General features: G+C 52.1%; 1 long non-coding RNA gene across 3 annotated transcripts; it reads left to right on the top strand.

The window, feature by feature from the left end:
• Positions 1–5,234: 5,234 nt before the first annotated feature.
• Positions 5,235–12,209, top strand: LOC149914764 (uncharacterized). 3 transcript variants are annotated; one of them, XR_016460161.1, is made up of 3 exons: positions 5,235–7,150; positions 7,445–7,602; positions 10,583–12,209. It is a non-coding gene; the product is annotated as an uncharacterized LOC149914764 (long non-coding RNA). The 3 variants fall into 3 exon arrangements; XR_016460162.1 differs by lacking the exon at positions 10,583–12,209 and adding an exon at positions 9,763–10,424; XR_016460163.1 differs by lacking the exon at positions 10,583–12,209 and adding an exon at positions 7,913–9,588.
• Positions 12,210–20,573: the final 8,364 nt, after the last annotated feature.

Here is a 20,573-nt window from a genome sequence, read left to right as displayed (position 1 = left end):
CCACATGCCTTTATCTTAAAAACAGTCTTCACCTCACCTAAGTGTGATGTCAGTCTGTATTTAAATACAGCAAAACACACAGCACTGATAAGCTCCCTGACAAACGCTGCAGAGCAGAAGCAGCCCAAAGAAAACTCTTCCAGCTGACTGCTCTCTGGGCAATTTCCAAAGCAGACATTCAAGTGATCTTTTCAGAGCACAGCAGCTCTCTTATCGATGGGAAACGTCCCACAAGGCCGTGACCAGCTATCCATTCTGCCAGACATAACACTCAAAATTAGCACACCGCTTTTCCTTGAGGAACCGTTGAGCCATTTACAGTTCTGAGCCATTTATCAGTGTTTTATTATTTCTTTTCATCTGGATAAAACAAGAGTCACTTTCTTTGAAGCCATGACAGGAGGCTGGACCATCACGGGAACAAAACCAGTAGGACACCTTTTGTTCTGCTGAAACTCAGGCACACAGCCCAGTGACTCCAAACCCCAACACAAATTTTTGATTGCCTGACTGCGTGTCCTAAGGACAAATTGTCCTCATGGACAGAGGCAGCACTACTGCCGTTTCAGATTCACGATGCAGATTTCTGGATGTAACGTGGTGACTCCTGATGTTGGTTATGAGCAGAAAATACATGACGTGTCTCCTGATGAGACTGTAGGGGTCTTGTCACACCCAAGTGACTCCTTGACTTTATAGTTCTACGATACTGTGATTCTGTGATTCTGTGGTTCCATTATTTGTTCATTCTATGAGTCTAAGACCCCACGATTCTGAGATTTCAAAGATCTAAAAGTCATGGTCTTTGGGTTTTGCAGCAGTAAATGACAAGGAAACCCAGCTGCCACTGCCAGATTTTTATTCACTCCTGATCTCCTGCTTGGCAACAAGGGCGCTGAGTGGACACTGCCAGGGATGCGTGTCTTTGTTGCCCTGTATTCTGATGTCCCTGTCACCCACCTGCTTCTATGTGTCCCCCTGTCCTCATGTCACCACGATGTCCCCGTATCACCATGATGTCCCCACTGTCCATGTCCCCATTGGCCTCTCACTTCTCAGTGTCCCCAGATGTCATGTTCCTAGGGCCCCAAGGGATCGGTCTCTCACCTTGGTGCCTCACAGGACTTAAGAGGACTCTGGCATACCTACTTGGACAAATCCTTGATATAGGGACCATCTCCAGGTGGTCCTGGAAGACAGAAGGCAAGTACCAGATGCTTGATTTGGTGGCTTGGGGCTCGGTGCCATTGGGTTCCCAGCACTCAGTGCCTGTCTCCTGATCCACGGCTCCTTCCCATGCCCTGGGGCCGAAGTATGAGCTGGCTGCAAACCAGGCTCAGACTGTGCCAGGGGACTCTGCCAAGCCTAGGGGCATTTGGGAAGTTATTCAAGAGTTAATTAACTACGGCTGAAAAAAGGACCTGGGCTCATGGTGGTTAGCCTTGCTGCCAACTCCTCTTCTCGAGTCCCCTCATCTCGCCTCACCTCCTGTCTTGTCTTGCCTTTTGTTTCGCCCCTTCTGGCGCCCCCTTCTGTCCTCCCCTCATCACATCTCACCTTTCATCTTGCCCTATCTGGTGTCCCCTTCTGGAATCCCTATCTGGCGTCATCTCATCTCACTTCTTATTGACCCCCTTCTGGTGTCCCATTCTGGCACCCCCTTCTCCCATCCCCTTCTCATCCCCCTTTGTCTCCCCTAGCCTTTTGTCTCACCTCTTTTGGATTCTCCTTCTGGCATCCCCTCATCTCACCTCACCTCTTTTGCCATCCTCTTCTGGCCTCCCCTTACCTCGTCTCGCTTCTTGTCTTGCCCCTTCTGGCTTTTTTTGTATTCCAGCAATACCAGAAGACATTCATTTTGTATTTTTTGTCACTGATGACACACTCCCTGGTGGTTCTCTCAGTCAGCAGGCAGCATCCAGAGATGCTGGAGGAATACGCTCTGAGGCACGTGATTTGATGTCCAGGAGCTGACCTCGATGCCCCTTGTCTCGTCTGAAGCTTCTCTCCTCCTACCCTGTGGGTTCTGTGATCCAGCAGGGACCATGCAGGGACACACACACAGCAGCAGTGGGAACCCAGAGTCCTTTCAGAGGAGATCCAATTCTGTCATGGCCTACTAATGGGGCAAAAAAGGTGACTCTCACATCCAGCGTGTTCTGATGGTAATAATGAAACTTAATGGTGCACGATTCCATGACTTGCACAAGGGGCAACGGGAAGGGGAGGGAAGGGGAGGGAAGGGGAGGGAAGGGGAGGGAAGGGGAGGGAAGGGGAGGGAAGGGGAGGGAAGGGGAGGGAAGGGGAGGGAAGGGGAGGGAAGGGGAGGGAAGGGGAGGGAAGGGGAGGGAAGGGGAGGGAAGGGGAGGGAAGGGAAGGGGAGGGGAGGGAAGGGAAGGGAAGGGAAGGGAAGGGAAGGGAAGGGAAGGGAAGGGAAGGGAAGGGAAGGGAAGGGAAGGGAAGGGAAGGGAAGGGAAGGGAAGGGAAGGGAAGGGAAGGGAAAGAAACTGGTGGGAGATGCCACAAGGTAATGGAAGAGAAAGGAGACCAGGAGGAGACACCCCATGGGAAGGGAAGGGAAAGGATGGAAATGGGAGAGATGACATAAGGGAAGGGAAGGCATGGGAAGGCAACTGTGGGGAAATGCCATATAGGAAGGGAGGGGGACAGGGGAAATCGTGTAAGGGAAGAGAAGGGAATGGGATTGGGACTGGGAGAATTTGCCACATGGGAAGGGAAGAGAAGGAAACCAGGGTGAGACATTACAAGGGAAGGGGACCAGGGGGAAACGCTGGAACGAAAGGGAAGGGGACCGGTATGAGATGCCGCAAGGGAAGAGAAGGGAAGGAAACCGGGGTGATGATGCAAGGGAAGGGAAGGAGACCAGAGGGAGATGCGGGAAGGGAAGGGGACTGGGGGGAAACGCCGCAAGGGAGGGGAAGGGAAGGAAACTGGTGGGAGATGCTGCAAGGTAACGGCAGGGGACGGGAACGGGGCAGGGGAGAGACGCCGCAAGGGAGCTGAAGGGAAGGGGAGCGAGAAGAGAGCCGGCGGTGCCGGCGCTGACCAATGAGAGGGAGGCCAGTGGCGGGGCGGTGCCAGCGCTGACCAATGAGAGGCCGGGTCTTCGCCGTCGCCCCGTGCCGATGGCGGCCGGCTCAGCCTGCGTGCCGCCGTTCCCCACGGCTGAAGCGGCGGCCGGGTGAGGCTCAGAGCTGGCGGGCCTCTGCCAGGAGGGACCGCGTGCAGCATGGCAGGTTCGGCTGCTCAGTGTGCAAGGCCGGGAAAGCTCGCGGGCTGCGGCTCCAGGGTGGGCAGAGGAAGTCACAGCGCCGGTGCTGCTGGAACCCGCGTGCTGTCACGCTGCGTTTCCACGAGGACGGTGGGCCCTCCCCGAGGAGCCGAGGGCGGCTTTGCTGCTGTGTTCGTTACCCGATGAAGCCCGACGCAGAGGGGCTGGGCAGACAGTCTTGCTAAAGAGGCCTGTGCTACAGCAGGATTGACAGCACGACTCCTTTCGTTCCCCTTGAGCCCTGGCCAGGCTGCGGGGAGAAAGCCACGAGGAGAAAGAGGGCAGCGGCTGTCCCCCCGCACCGCTCCGTACGTTGGTTTATTCCGTGCGAGAAAGACTGGAGCTGCTTGCAGCGGCTCTGGACGCCTCACCGTGGGATGGATGCATTGCTGTGCAACTTGCCCATGGCTGGGAGAGGTTCTCCAGATCCTCATTGCAAACGGGGCTCCGCAGTGACTGCGGGTCTGGGTGATGGTAAAGTGCTGGGGCAGTTGGTGATGCACCTGAGCTCACGTGGCAATGAGGGATCGGGAGGGGGAGGGGGCAGACAGGTGGACCCCGGGGGTCAGAACGGGGGAGGCACAGACAGGAGGGGTGGAAGAGGACTACAGTGATCAGAATGGAGGAACTGAAAGGGGGAAAAAGGGGAGGGGAGGCGCAACCCCGGGGGTCACACAGAGAGACGGGGGAGGTTGTGGGCGACCAGTGGCAGGGGGAGGGGAGGAGAGCAGTGAAATACACGGGGTGGGGGAGGCGGGGAGACACAGGGCAGCTGCCCCCGCCGAGCGGAAGCCCCGAGCGCCACAGAGACCCCACGGGGCCAACGCAGAGCGGCACGTGGCCCCCAGCCCCCTTAACCCCGTGGCCCCCCCCGGAACACCCACCTGTAGAAGCTGAGGCGGCGCTCGGAGCCCCGGGGTGCCCCGCCCCACTTCCGCCTCCTCCTCAGTCGCGGGGCTGATGACGTCACCCAGCGGGGACGGCGCGGCGCCACAGCGACGGAGCGACGGAGCGGCGCAGGCGCGCTGAGGCGCCTTCGCCATGGCGACGCCATCACGCATGCGCTGTCGTCACGAGGATGGCTTCACGCGCTGCAATGAGGGAGGGCGCACCGTCGCCACGGCATCAGATGGAAAACGGCGCTTGGAGACTGCAGCTGCGGGGCAGCAGCTCAGCACAGCGCTGCCGATGACTGGAGCCGAGCGAGAAGCGAAGGCGCTGGCCAGACTCCGTGCCGGGCTCGAACGCGCCTCGATCCGCGCGATCGCTCCCTCTCTTCCGGGGCTGCCCGGCTCAGCCAGGAGCCGCTCCCGGACACCGGACGGGTCCCGCCTCTCGCGGTCAGCCGCCGCTTCTCGCAGCCCGGCAGCGCCTCGCCACAACGACCGAGGACGGCTCGGTTCCCCCTCCGAGAACAGCCGGATTCTGACGGGGGACGGACGGGGCCGGCGGCGGTGCCCCCGCGCCGCCTTCCCCCGACCGCGCGGCGTCCCCGAGGGCGGCGGAGCGCCGCGGCTCCTCCATCCCGCCGGCGCCATCGGCATCACCATGGCGGCGGCCCCGCGTCCGCAGCCGCCATTGGCGGAGAGCCCGCGTTCGGCCCCGCCTCCTCCGCTCTGCCATTGGTCGGTGCGCCGAACGGGGCGGGCGCTCCGCGCGGGGTCCTTTCTGTCCGCGGGCGCGCCGTCATTGCGACATCACCGCGCGCGTCCCCGTGGCCCCGGCCCCGCTGCCCTCGGCGATGCCTGCCGTCGTGCGCCCGCTCCGCTTCCGGGGCCTCGGCTGCGGCTGCGGGAGGAGGGCGGGGACGTGGGGGGCCTCAGCGAGGCCGGGCCCGCCCCGCCCCGCCCCGCCCCGCCCCGCCCCGCTCCGCGCGGGCCTTGCTGGAGAGCGGCGAGCGCGGGCTGGCGGCCGCCGGCAGGTGGGGGAGCGGGGCGTCCGGGCGGGCGGCGCGGCCCTGCGGTGGCGTGGGGAACCCGCTGGAGACGAGCGGCTCCGGGGCACCTTGGCGTCCCGCTGCAGGCGGCGGTCGCGGTGCCGGCCCGAGGCCGGCGCTGTGCGGGGCGGGGCTGAGCGCGGGGCGATCAGCGGCTGCTGCTGCTCGGCCGGCTTCTCGGCCGCCTGCACAAGGCGCGCTGCTGGCTCGCGTTCAGCCGAGCGTCGGCCCGCAGCTCCGGATCCTTTTCCTCCACGCGGCCTTCCGGCCGCTCTGCCCCAAGCCCGCAGCGATGCCTGGGGTCGTTGTGACCAACGTGCGGGACCCGGAGTGTGGTGGTGTTGAACCTCGTGCCGTTGGCATCAGCCGTCGATCGGCCTGACCGGAGCCCTCTGCAGGGTCTTGGAATCCTTAGGCAGATTATAGGAGGGTGCCGTAGCTGAGGGGCGATGGGAGGCAGGGAGGGGAGCATCCTGCCGTGCCACCGGCAGCCCGGGGACCACGTGCTGTGGGTGCCGGCACGAAGCTCCTCCATCCGTCAGCACGGGAGCTGCGGTTCTGGCTGCAGCGGCAGGAACTCAGCGCAGCCCTGCAGAGAGCGGTCCGGCAGCACGAGAAGAAGATGACGGCCGTGGAGTGCGAGAGCCTCAGCAGCGTCTGCAGCCCGCGAGGAGCTGAGCGGGGCTGGGAAGAGGAAGCTGTGGGAGTCCTGGGGAGGGACGCAGAATAGCAGCGTGAGTGGCACTCGTTCATCACTCTTCTTCCCCCTTACAAGCTCCTCTCTTCCCTTTTTCCTTTGTTCTGCTCAATTTTTTCTCTCCTTCTCTTCTCTCCTCTCCTCTTTGTTGGCAAGAGGGCTTCGAGCTCCCTTGCTGGTGCGGAGAGAGAGGCTCAGACTCCCTTGCTGGTGCAGAAGGAAGGATGAAGGACCTTTACTGAAGATGCTTACAACCTTTTATACCCGTGAAACAGCAACTTACATGTAGGAAGCAGGAGCCTCGTGTGTGTTTACATCTGGCTCAAGTTACTGCTAAGCTTTTTTACTCATTAGTGTAGGGTAATAGGTGGGGTTGAGGGTGGAACAAGGGGTGGTACAAGGAGAGTGGGGATTGGTTCATGGGTTTCCTGGGTGGGTTCGTGGGTTTCCTGGGCGGTCGCATGTCACGGTATATAAGTGCTTGTTACGCAGCAATAAATTGGCTTTCGGCATAGGAACGCTGGTCGTTCGGTCCGTCCGACTGTCCCCTCGCCAGAGGTCGATGTTGAGCAGCAACAATTATCAAGATAATGACTTTATCCCACATCTCCCCCTTCTCTATTAAGAGAAAAAGAAGCACGGTTCTAAAACAATCCTAAAAGTAGCTAAACTAAAATTAATACACTGAGCAAGGATGGGTTCTGTAGAGTACAAACAGCAGTCCATATTAACCAGTCCCAACGATTCCAATTCTTATGATTCCTTGGTGACACAGTTGACAAAGTGCGTCTTGTTGCTGTGAGTCCAAACCACTGATGAAAGTGCTGTGATCATGTTACAGCAGATGATGAGATGGATGGCCAGACCCCCCAGATTCGCATGAGCACCCACTGGACACCCCAGGACTCCTCTGGGACATCCCCAGACCCTTCTGGATGACTCCAGGACCACTCAGACCCACATGAGAACTCCCTGGGCCCTACCAAAACCCTACTTGGACATTTCCAGATCAGCCCAGGGACTCCTCAGAGCTCTTGGGCCCATAGTGGGAACTTCCAGATCCTTCCATGGTGCCACAGGACCAACCTGGGGACTCCCTGGACACCCCAAGGTCCCTCTGGGATATCTCCAGACTCTTCTGGTTGAGTCCAGAAGAGCCCCCTGGAGCCCCCAAACCTTTCTAGGATGTCTCATGCAGATCCTTCTGCATGATTCCAAGGGGGGGGTAAGAGGGGATAAAGGAGGGTGTGGGTGGGGTGAGAAAGGGGTCAGTGGGACTTTTTTGGGCTGGAAAGGGGGGTTGTGTGGAATCTAGGGGGGGAAGGTGTGAGTGAGTGGGACTGCTGTGGGGTGGAAAGAGGATCTGGTGATGGAGAGAGGGGTGGAATGGGGAAACTAGGGAGTTGTGGGGAGCTTCTATAGTAAAGGAAGTCTAGGGGCAGAGAGTGGGGGATGGGGGGGAAAGCAGAGGTTCTGACACAGTGCCTGTTCAACAGCTCCCCTTTGTGTCCCTTCCCAGGGAGAAACCACACTGCCTGAATGACACTGGGCACACAGCTTCCTTCTTAGCTTGATATCAAGACACCTTGCTGACACAGATCTTCTGTAAGAGACGCAAAGTTAGTTTGGAAATCCATGAGCTTCTCTAAGGCCATGCGTTACATCGAAGATCTAAAGGTAATCAAAGAATCATAGAATAGCCTGGGTTGAAAAGGACCACAGTGACCATCTAGTTTCAACCCCCTGCTATGTGCAGGGACACCGTCCACCAGACCAGGCTGCCCTGAGCCACATCCAGCCTGGCCTCGAATGCCCCAAAGGATGGGGCATCCACGTCCTCTATGGGCTACCTTTTAAAATGCCTCACCACCGTCTGAATGCAAAACTTCCCCCTGATATCTAAACTAAATCTCCCCTGTCTCAATTTAAAACCATTCCCCATTATCCTGTCATTATCCACCCTCGTAAACATCTGTTCCCCCTCCAGTTTAAACGTTTCCTTCAAGGCCTGGGAGGTCTCCCGGAGCCTTCTCTTCTCCAAGCTGAACAAGCCCCGGTCCCTCGTTGCACCAAGAATGCCTCGGCGGCTGCATTTCCCTCGTCCCCCACCAGGGGGCGCTGCTCCCCATCCAGCTCAGCACGCACCCTGCGCTCACTTCCAGGGGGCGTTCTCAGCAGCGTGCGCCCTTTGCACCGGGCAGCCCGGGCTGCGCTTTACTGACGTGCTGCTCGGCCGCGTTCACAACGTGTGCTCCAGTCAGCCCGCAGGCTGTCGGCTTTTCAGCGTCTATTACACAGCCCAGTGCCGGAGCTGGTGTGCGCTAAAGGCACCTGCAGCTGCCGGGACAGCCTGAAGAAAAGCCTCGGGAGGGGTTTGCACGACCCCAGGTGAGCCGTCAGCCCGGCGCTAAGCGCACAGAAGGGAACGCTGGAAGGGCCGCTAGAGGCAGATGTTGCCTGCTGGGTCCCCGAAGGGAAACTGCGGGCTGCCGGGGAGAGAGAGGGGAGTGGAAATTCCCCCGTTGGAGGCTTCCCATTCAGACACTCCAAAGGAGGAGTTGAAAGCTGCCATCAATCCATGCGTGCAGAGCTGTGGAGCGGGATCATCTCGTGTCTGCCGTGGCCCAGAGGGAGAAACGCACTCCCGGCTGGGCTGCGTTACACAGAGCCAACCGGGCAGCAGAGCACGCTGAGCTCCTCTGCTCACTTCCTCACTGTCCCAGCTCCAACCCCTTCCTGTGCCTCTCGGAGCCCAAGCCGGGCTGCAACACGCCTGGGAACCGCTGCTCCCCTCGTTGCAGCCCGTCTGGCCCAGCAAACCTGCCGTGCTGGGCAGGAGCTGGAGCCGGGACCGGGCTCCCGCCTGGGCTACAGCAGCGCCGGTTCCGCCCCGCCCGGTGCCGCTCCCCGCTGCCCTCCCGCCGCTGCTGGCAGGGGGCAGGAAGCGTGCGCTCCTCTGCACGAGGCACGAAGGGCTCCTACCTTGGGTGCGGAGCAGGCTGCTCCCACCTCTGGTGCAGGCAACCGGGCTCCTGGGAGTCGCTCCTGGGAGAGCAGGGGATGCCGAGTGCCCGCAGCCCGGAGCTGGCCGCAGGACGGCCTTGCTGCACCTCCTGCCGCCGCGGTGCTGCCCGGATGGCTTCCAGCCAGGCTCTGGCCGCTTCGGCACAGCCTCAGGTGCCGGGCAGCAATTCCCACAGCGAGCACGCCCCGAGCCGGCTGCCAGGCCGTGGGCAGTTTCACAGCTCGTTCTCGTGGCACATCTGCAGCCGTGGGAGAGAGGGGAGGATGGGGGCTGTGTTTTGTCACGCTAATGAAGCGTCGCTCTCTGCTCCGTCCCTTTGCTGCCTTTGCTGGGGACATTCGCACATCCTTGGGGTCGCACATCCCCACGTTGCTGTCCTGGCGCTCCTTTAACTCCTCTCACCCGTGAGCAGGTCCCAGCTGGAGGCAATCTCCGGCTGCCCTGCTCTCGAGGGCAGCATCTCCCTGCAGCTGGCTCACTTCCTCACTGAGCGCTGCCCATGGCACTCATGGCACGTTTCTCCTCACTGAGCGAGTGACTTCTACTGCTAACAACTTCCTATCCTGCTTTCTCAATTCGGTCTTCTCTGCAAGGCATGAGCATGGTTAAGCTCTCTGTGTACGAGGGCCAGCTCTGCTGTTCACTTATGTAGATCTACTGACTTTAAGGTCACCCAGAAGGAACCGCCCTCGGGGTAACCGGGGGTTTGTGTCCGGAGAAGACTGCTTCCTTTTCTATTGCATTTTCTGTGGGGCAAAAGTGGGCTCCAAGTTTCACTTGGCAATGTTTAAACTCTACACATCTTTCTGCAGGGGATGTTCCTCTGAACTTTGCCGTGATCACAGCCGCATCTCATCTCTTTCCTTTGTGCTGGTAACCCAGCTGCACGCATGAGCAAAATTATTTCCTCCGCTCACATCAAAGTCTTCTAGAAAGCAATGGTTTTGTAACAAAAGGGCTAGTATCGCTATGGCAGAGGAGGTTAACACATCCTCTTCTGACTCTGCTCTTGAGAAGAAAAACAAAAATAATAAAAAAACAAACAAACAAACAAACAAACAAAAAAATAAGGAAGCTAACAAAGAAGCCCACCCTAGTCTAGTCTGGGACATGGTTCACCAGATTCTTCCAAGTGTTCTCACTTCTGTCTCACTCAAGGCTAAACAGAACTTCCATATGTGTGGAAGAACACAGATCATGGCCTGAACAGGATGACTTGTGGAAAATCAAACTCCATAACCACAAAGTGGTTATAAAGCAGGTATATTTTGAGTTACAGCACTGCACACACCCGCTGGGTACTGAGGGAGTAACCTCTCCTAACATGCACACCGTAAAAGGACAGTTTAAGGATATTTACAGAGACAAGTTACACATATGCAAGAATAGGAGAGGATATTACGATTGATTCTAAGGAAGGAGGCGTAGATTATTCTGATATTACCCTTAGTATAGGAGGAGATATTCACTGGTTCCAAGAAGTTATAATATTCTCCACCCCAACTGCTGAGTTACTGTGGCTTGCAGCTCTTATTCCTTGCTGTAGTGGCACAGCAAGGAACCAGTAAGTGAGCACGAGTGCCTGGAGCGGTGCGAGAGATGCGTTCCTCGGCTCACCTCTCCCTTCTCCAGGCTGCTGCTAGGAAGGGTGAGTCAACCCCCGTCTGACGTCCCCCCCGAAGCGTCTGCGTGTGGGAATGTAAGAAAAAACTGCACGGAGCAGCAGCTGCGGAGCAAGATAAGCGGCATGAGAACCAAGGACACCAGAAGAAAGAACATCTCACAGCTCTGATTGGCTAAGCACCTGTGTGAACGGTTGAGGAGTGTTTTGCAGAATGCTCTGTTAACATGTATAAATAGAGTAGTGCTTAACAATAAAGCAGACTAATAGCCTTTAACCACATTGGTGTGCTGTTATGTCTCTAGCGCGTCCTGAGAGTCCTGAGACTTCCCCACATTTGGCGCCCGAACAGGGACCCTTCGTGGGACGATTCGGGGAAGTGGACAACGGCAGGACGGTCGCAACAGAGGTTGGCACCGTGTTGCGGTAGCTGGGTTAGGCGCCAACGTAAGTGCTGCGGTTAGCTGGAAGCGGGGTCGCGACCCACCCTCTGTATCCACGATGGAGTGGGAAGCTGCGGAGAAACTGCCGTTAAATATTCTCTCTAAGAGAGGGGAGCAGTCATCTCCTAAAGGCATGGCCGAGACCCTGGTGCACTGGGCTCGGAAGAAGGGACATTTGTCAGAAGTGGCACTGATATTCAGCGTCGACAAATGGTGTGATATTGGGGACTGCATGTGGGAATCAGTCATTAATGGTGGAAAGGAAGAAAAACTATTGCGGCCCCTTGACCCCTTGTGGAGGTCTGTTATTAACTCTTTGAAAGCTATGCGAGCCGCGCAACAGGCAGCCGCTGCAGCTATGCAGGCACTGGCCGGTACAACAACTAATTTGGCTTCAGAGTTTGACGTGCCTGTTCGGGGTATCACACACCCTGTGTGTTCCTCGGCGGGTCAAGTAAAAGCATTGTTAGGGGCTGCAGCTCCTGATCTTTCAAATGACACTGCTACTGAGTCATCTGCAGTAGTGCAGCAGGAAAAAAGGACTGTATCTGACATCACCCCTGATGGACACTGCCAGGAGCAGCCTCCTGCAGAATCAGAGAGCGTCGGTGAGGGTGAGGGATTAGAAAAACTGGATTGCAAGGTTAAAATATTAACAGAGCGATTATGTAATCTGGAAATCTGTATGTGGCAAAAAAAAGATACGGGGCCTGACCGAGGCTCTCAACTAGTGCCTTCTACGGGTCCTGACCTACCGACAGTGCCTTTTGCTCCACCGACTCATCCGGCAGCGCCGCCCGACTGAACTACGGAGAGCTCGTTTCGCGCGCGCCCGCACCGTTCTGCGGGACAGGGGCTGAGCGGTCGGGATCTGTGCGGAGTTCATCACTGGTGAGGGAGCAGCCGGTAAATCTTGCAGCGTTACAGTTAGTTGACGTTTCAGAATCAGCCTGTAGTTACCTTAGCATTGGTTACTTTTCTCAAATGGTAAAGCAAAAATGTTCCTGAATTTCCGAAAACTGGATTCTCTTTCTATGGAGAGTTTTGGGGCAGGGTTGGCGCAAAGCTCCGGGAGGTTTTTGTTACTATGACAGCACGGCTGCTAAACTTTTATCTGTTTGGAACCAAATAATGGAAGGGCTTAAACAAATTCGACAAGGAAGAATTTCTTCCGATTATTCCCCATCGCCCTCCCTCCCACCCCCGTCGCTACCCCTCGGTGCAGAAAGCAGCCCTGGTCCGCATTCCGCATTCGGTCCGCAGCTCCGACCCCACCCCTGACCGCGGGGAAAAGAAATCGCGACTCCCTCCCTTCCCTCACCCCCCCACCCCCCATCGCTGCTGCCCTCGGCTCCGTCCCTGGCGCTCATCTCGCTCCCACCCTCCGCCCCACCCCCGTTGCTCGGGGTGACGCTGCTTTCCTCTACCCCGCCTACGTTCCCTCACGCTGCGTCTCTGCAGCCTGCGTGTAACTTAGAGCCAATAACGGACCTGCTTATATTTCTAAAGGCATTCGAACTTCCCTCCAAGAATAGGGTGTTAGATATATTACAGGCATTCCTCATTCTCCCACTGGACAAGCTATCATTCATCATACTCATCTAACATTGAAATCCATTCTTAATAAACAAAAAAGGGGAATATGGGAGACACACCACAAGAAAGACTGTAAGTGTTTTGCTTTCTCTGTGCCATCTGTCAATAAAGTGGAGCCAGCCTCTCGGTATCAATGGGTTGTACTGCCTCAAGGCATGAAGAATTCTCCAATTATGTGTCAGATATTCGTAGCCACACCTTGCAACCTATTTGTAAAGCAAACCCTCATATGATTATTTATTATTACATGGATGGCATACTGTGCTGTTCAGGAACAGCCTTTTGATAATAGCTGGGAAATGCAATTAATCTCCCATCTCTCTCAATTTGGCCTTACAGTGGCACCGGAGAAAGTGAAACGCACCTTTCCTATGTTAAATTTGGGTTGGAAATTATCAGATGCTATGATATGCCCTCAGACTGTAGAATTGAAAATTGACATTTCCACACTCACTGACTTACAAACTCTTTTAGGTCGCTTACAATGGCTACGGCCAACGGTTGGCATTTCCAATGTTCAATTAGAACTGTTGTTGTCAAGAGGGAGATGTGCTAATGATGCTATCCTATTGACGCCTGAGGCTAAGCAGGCTCTAATTCAGATTACCCCCCAAATTCAATCAGCAGCTAGCTATTGTCAGTCCTTACATCACAACATCTCCCTTGTCTTGTATGTCCAGGAGAAGCATGCTGTCGCAGTCATTTGTCAATGAAAACAAAAACAAACAAACAAACAAACAAACAAACCCACACTTCTCCTCAAAACAGGCCTACTAAGCAATCTTCTACTTCTCCTTCTGTGTTTTTGTTTTTTTTTGCTGAAATGGCTGTTTCCCCCTGCTCAGCCTCGGTCGTCCTTGATGACTCGTATCAATATAGTAGCTGAACTGAGGCAGAGAGAGAGTTCTCTGCATAGCGGGGCAAGAACCTGACGATATTAGTTTACCTTTTACCTTGCTGTGGGCAGAGTGGGCGTACTGTCACTCCCTCTCCTTACAGTTTGCTTCAGAAGGGTACCCTGGTCATTTTCATTTAGAACGCCCTGATCAGCGAGTAGCGTTGTTTCTGGAAAAAAACTGACTGGATTGGAATACCTCGGTATTCGAAATGATCGGTGGATGGTCGCACAGTATATACTGACACTGGATGCTGGAGCCACAAAGCTGTCTGGGTGTGGTGGGACAATAGCTGGAAGCATCAGTTTGTGCCAATGGAGCTGCAAGACAGTTTACAAACTATGGAACTAAAAGCAGTTTTATGGGCCTTTACTGCATGGCCAAATGAACCTCTAAATGTTGTAACTGATTCCCTCTACGCGGCTGGCATATGTCAAAGAATTGAGGATGCCCACATTAGAGACAACAAGAATGTGTGCCTTATCTCTCTGTTTTTACGTCTTAAACACACATTACGGCGAAGAAAGGAACCATATTGTGTCATCCACATTCGCAGTCACCTAAACACTGTTGGTTTAGGGCAGGGTAATGCTGTTTGCTGATAAATTGGTTGTTGTAACTCCTGTTAATCTGTTCGATGCTGCTCGTATCTCTCATGAGATGTTTCATCAAAATGCCCGTGGTTTACATAGACAGTTTAATATTGGTGTGAATGATGCAAGGTTGATAGTTCAAACATGTCCACAGTGCAGTTACCATAACAGTGGCCTTGGGCTGGGGACTAACCCCCGAGGATTGAAAGCATTGGAACTGTGGCAAACGGATGTCACCCATATTGCAGAGTTTTGGTTGATTGCGATGTGTTCATGTTGCTATCGACACTTACTGGATTTATATGGGTTTCTCCCTTAGCGGGTGAATCTGCTAGATACGTCATTAAACACTGGATTGCATGTCTTGCTATCTTGGGAGTTCCAAAACAAATTAAAATGGATAATGGGCCAACCTAAAAGTTGCAGTCAGTACAGTCCTTTTTGCAAAAGTGGGGAGTTCAACATAAGTTCGGGATCCCACATGCTCCTCCAGGTCAGGCTATTATAGAGCGCACACATGCTACACTAAAAACACAACTAAACCGAATGAGCGATACACGTGATGTGCCAGATCGCCTCATGAGCGTTCTTTTCTCCCTTAACTTCCCTTTTGTAGGAGGAGGCTCATATAGCTCATACATGCTATAACTGTGCATCATTCAGGCACTAGTATGAGAATGCTATCTGAGACTGCAAAAGTATCTTACAAAGATCCACTGACTGGAGATTGGAAGGGCCCAAGTACTACCATACTTGTAGAAAGAGGTTATTTTTGCCTTTTCACAGATGATGGCCCTATTTGGATTCCTGCTCGCAGTGTTTGCCCTTGGTGCAGAAGCACTACCTGAACCGCACCAAATCAACTCGTGGCAAAATATGTGGGTCACCTGGACTAAATCAACAGGCTGGACCAACTTCTGTTTAATACTTGCTTCTGCCACTGATCCCTTCCAAACTTGTTTTATAGGGATGTTGTTTCTCAATGATTCTGACTTTTCTGCTTACTCCACAGGTAGTTGCAATGTACTGGATACTCCAGATGATTGTTCTTTTTTAAACTTCTTAGGAGTCTCAATACCACAATACCCTGGGACTCACAGGAGTTAAATCTTCTTGGAACTCAAAAGGTCGGTAACACATCTAAGGGATGAAAGAAAACATGTTTTATGTTTGGAAATACCAGGAAATGTTTTTGGGGGTCCATGTTACATTGGTAAATTCACTATATTTTCTCTCACTTTCCAGGACATGCGTGATATCCACTCTAAACATAGCGCACGGGTAGCATTTAGCTGTCCTTATACCAGGAGCTGTTGCTAGGAATAGGCATTATAACCATAAGTATAGTTATCTGTATTGTAAAATGCTTACTTAACAAACTGTCCACTACTGTCTTGCTTGCGCAAAAGGAAGAAGGGGGAATGGTTGTGCGTACTGCCATTGCAGCTCACGGAACCCACAAAAAGAACGGTGTCAGGATGCGAAATGATGAGAAAGACTGAAACCAGGCTTGAAACGACCATGAACTCATAGTGATTGGGATTGTGTGCTTCTTATTATTTGGTTTTGCTTTGTAACTTGTTGTATTGCAATAGATTGAATGTGAATTAACAGGATTTAATGTTACTAATGCTGAAATCTATGGAGATAGCTATTTTAATGTATTAGTAGCGCTAAGACAAAACCTGGAAAGGAATCCCAAGCAAAGGGATGACCTTATATTATAGAATGATTAACTCTCTTTCATCCCACTATTCAGGAATTTAAAATATGATCATGCAGCACCTGAGACAAAGGCACACGCTAAGAGAGTTAACCTTGATAGTTTATTCTGCAAGCAGATGTTCCATTTGGCCTCTGTATCACGCACTGGCCATGCGGATGCAGTGTACAAATGGAAAATACTCTTTGGACCCTGAGAAGAACAAAAGAAAGAGAGAATCTGTGGTGGGTGAGAGAGGAAAAGTGCACCTTGAAGCAGGGGACGCCCTGCTGGCACTGCCTATCGCATTCACCACCCTTTTTCTGCAGGTTGTTGTTTCTTGAGGGTCAGTAAGTAATAATGCCCCTAGTTCTATCTGGCATGCAAAGTTCCTCAACTATTAATTTTCTATTAGCCCAAAGGCACAATCATGAGCACTCTAAAAGCATCTGTTGTACAAATCTTAGTGATTTTTCAAAATCAATACATCAGAATATATAAAAGTTGAAGACTTCTTTCAAAGCAGTTAGAGATTAGCACAGAATGGGGCCCTTGGGGATTTATTTCCAGGTTGCAGAAAGTTGGGCTGCAGACCAAACACGTGTTTGTTCTTTTTAGTAGGTTAACAGTATTTCTTGTCATGATGTTATGTTTGCCTTGTTTCCTTTCTCACACTTATAGTATTGTCAATGGAGGCCTTGATTGAGTTATAATGATTGTATTATTAATATAATTAGTGTTATTATTTTATAGTATGGTAGAAGTTTGCTAATAAACAAAAAAGGGGGAAATGTGGGAACGTAAGAAAAAACTGCATGGAGCAGCAGCTGCGGAGCAAGATAAGTGGCGTGAGAACCAAGGACACCTTCAGAAGAAGAAAGAACATCTCACGGCTCTGACTGGCTAAGCACCTGTGTGAACGGTTGAGGAGTGTTTTGCAGAATGCTTTGTTAACATGTATAAATAGAGTAGTGCTTAACAATAAAGCAGACTAATAGCCTTTAACCACATTGGTGTGCTGTTATGTCTCTAGCGCGTCCTGAGAGTCCAGAGACTTCCCCACATCTGCGTCACTTTTTCTGCTCTACACCTCCTTACCTAGTACATAATTCCGAAACAATTCTAAAGAAATAGTCCCACATCAATTCCCCCCTTTTCTACAATCTAGCAATTGTCACGTCGCTAGATGACACCATTCTCACCTCAGGATTTATGAAAAACGCCCCGCTTTCCATCTTCTAGTGTATCTTATGCTGTTTCCATTAAACATACTCAAGAAACAATGTAACAACACATACGAATATTCCAAGAAAGAGTAAGACTACACAAGCCTTGAAGAGTTGCTTTAGCCAGGCAAAGCTCCGTAACCAACTGGTTAATCTGCTCCACAGTTCTGTAAATCCAAATGAGGTGTTATCCAAAATAACTTGGTGGATCACCTGAATTTATTCCCATAGTTTAGTGTGCACATCTGTTTCTTTTCTTTGAGTTTCATCAGTTTTGATTGATTATAGCGTACACCCCTCCTTCTTTGGCCGTCAGGAGATCAAGAGCCATTCCTTTCTGCAATACTACTTGACTAAGAGAGGATACCTCTGTCTGCAATCCAAGTATAGCATCCATAGTTGAGTTCTTGATTTCCCTAATGTAGCTGCTATACTGATAATTGCCTTTTCTGATTCACTTACTCCTAGTCTAGGAATAAACCATCCAATAAAACTACGGAACCCAGAGGGCCTGTCTATATGGGGGTTATTACCTGCTTCACCCTTTTCCAAGAGGTTCTCAGTATCCCTGGAGGAGGCGCTGTTCCACTGAAGCACTAAGTATCCTCCTCATAATGTCCTTTCTAGTTCTCAGGAAGGGTCTCACATTGAGGCCTGTCTATAGTTGTATACTGAATTTAGGTCCTTTTTCCTATTGTCGTGATTTTATTTGCACACCTACGCCTACTTCCTGCTCCACCCATAGTGTCCAATTGGTGGAGGGAATCCCACACTGAGGGATTTCCATTCGTCCATCTCTTGGTAAGGCTGTACGTATCCAACAATCAGTGAGCTTTAGGCTAACCGCTAGTGATATTTGAATAGGTGATTTCACACCAGGCTAAAGCAAGTGCAATCTATAAACACATTCTAAACTTACTGTCTCTTAATCCTTAGCTCCAATGGTCCAGTCTTCTTAATATTCCACTGGGGTTGAGATGTCTTCTTAACTCACGTGTAGCTCCACAAGCTTGCTCTTTCACCTTGATCGCTGTATATGATATGATATGATATGTTCTGGAACCCCAAATCCTGGAATTATCTCTTGTAACAGTACTTTAGTTACTCCCTGCACCCTGTTGGTCCTGCAAGGGAAAAGCCTATGGCCAACCTGAAGAGGTGTCTGTTAATACCAGCATATACTTATACCCCCCTTTTCTTGGGAGTTCAGGGAAATCAATTCACCATTGTTGCCCAGGATAAATTCCCTTCCCTGTTTGTCCCAGGGCACCCTGGGGCCTGTTCTAGGATTACTCTGTAAACAGATCTCACATTGCTGTGTTACCTGCTTAGTGGTGGTGTATAAATTCCAAGCCACAACCCGTTGGCTCAAGTATTTATACAGGGTCTCGGTTCCCCAGTGAGTTTTCCTGTGCTCAGCCATGATTATGGCCCATAATAGGGAGGTGGGAACTATTATCTTGTTTTGAAGCCTGCACCTCTGTGTCCTCTGTTTCTGAATGCTCTCCAAGCCCCCTCGATTAGTTTATCCAGGTCCTGTATTTTGCTTCCTTTACTCTGTGCATCGCCGGGAGAAAAGAAGGACATTCTTGCTCTGATTAGCAAAAGACCTTGGGAGATGTAAACAAGTTCAGCAGAATGAAGGGAGAAAGCCGAAAGATTGTAACTATCTGTGCCAGACCGAGCCTCTCGACGTGATCACGAGGCGTCCAGCTTGTGCACCTGGCACGGGAGTGAGCAGATGCTATCAAGGTCAAGCTGACCAGTGGCAAACCTGAGGTGGCTGACAGAGGTGAGTGGCCTGTGTGCCACGGGATGGCACAAGAGGGACGAGCCCAGCTCTAGTGCCATCTCCTTCAGGGCAGGATGGAAGATCCAGCACTGCCGCATGCAGCAGGAGGGTCACAATTCATAAGACACTTGACCAAGAGCATATTGTTCAAGTTCACTGTACACAATAAAAGTTTTTGTTCTGCACGAACAACAGAGTCTGTGTCTAATTGCCACAGGTAAACCTTAGTCTGCTTTGCCCTCCTCAACCTGAATGAGGACCTCTGGATAGGATTTAAAAAGGGCATAGAGAGTTTTTACCAGTATTCCATAGTTGTATATCCATACGCAACACCACCTTGTCATCCCTAGGAAAGTCCGGAGCGCCTTTGCTGCTTGAGGTTCCACAGTCTGGCAAATCGCTTCCTTCCTTGTTGTTCTCTAGGGTTTGGAATCCAGCAGCAATTTCGTAACCCAAGGTTACTTGTGGCCACGCCATCTGGGCTTTCTGTGGAGAAACTCAATAGCCATCAAGTCCGAGAAAGTTTAGCAGACTAATTGTCCTTGCTATGCATACCTCCTTTGTTGTGGTAGCTATCAGAAGGCCATCCATGTGCTGTGACAGGGTTCCTTGTCCTGGGGCCGTACCCATTGCTCCAGTCTTTGGCAAGTTGGTTCCTGAAAAGAGTGGGACTTTTGTTTGTTTGTTTGTTTTAACCTCTGGAAAAGTGCTGTGCATGTAAGTTGTGTTGCTCTTCCTGAATCAGGATTCTCCCACTCAAAGGTAAACATGAGCTGATTCTCTGGACTCAATGGTGGACAAAAATGGCATCTTCTAGGTCCAGAACAGCAAACCATGCCAATTCACCTGATAATTTTGAAAGCAGCGTGTATGGGTATGCTACCAATGGGTATAAATCCTACACTATTCTATTGATGGCCCTTAAATCTTGTGCTCACACTCCAGTAACAACCCGAATTTCTGAAAACTGTCAATTATTGGCTGGATTCCTTTCCCATCTCCGAATTTGAGGGGGTACAGTTTAATCCAAACCAGCCGAGCTCCCTGCTTTATTCCGATTGCTAGTGGTGCTGCATTCTTAGCTCTTCCTGGGGTCTCTACTACCCACACCCCAGGATAGACTTGATCACTTCCTTTGTCTGGGATCCTGGTCCCAGCAGGGGTAGTGATCAATGCTAAACTAAGCACCTCCATTAACTGTTCTTCTTGTACCTTACATTCCAATTTTCCTTTCAACTTGATTTCAAGATTCCAGTTGTTCTAATAAATCTCGCCCTAGTAAAGGCTTTGGTGAATTTGGCACCTACAAACATTTGTGTATCCCTACCTGTTCACCTACACTAAGTTAAGGGTTAAGAAAGTAAACTTCCTCACTTTTGCCAGTGTCTTCCCTTACGGTTACAAATTCACCACTCACTGGAGTATTTAACACCCAATTAGATGCTCCAGTTACTACAAATTCCACACTTTGCTGCAATTCCTTCCTCAGCTTAATCTTCTCTACCCTTGACTGTTACTGCATCTGTTACCAAATCCAGCACCTCTTTTTGCACTAACTGCTTTCCCGTTCAACAGGGGCAGAACCCTCCTGGGCTCTTCCAGCTCTCCCCCTTCAGCTCTTCCTGAAGAGATCTCTGGGTCCTAGAGCCCTGCTCTCAGCTCCTCCCTTCCTAAGGCTTCCTGTGCTAACACTGGGATATCAAGTTTCCCAGGTCTCTGCAGATGAAGGCTATTTGTTCCCAGCATCTCATCTC

The sequence above is a fragment of the Phasianus colchicus genome, chromosome 27, assembly GCF_987193195.1.
Source record: "Phasianus colchicus chromosome 27, bPhaCol1.hap1.1, whole genome shotgun sequence".
In the NCBI taxonomy this organism is placed as follows: domain Eukaryota; kingdom Metazoa; phylum Chordata; class Aves; order Galliformes; family Phasianidae; genus Phasianus; species Phasianus colchicus.
This window is presented reverse-complemented; position numbering and strand designations above follow the sequence as displayed.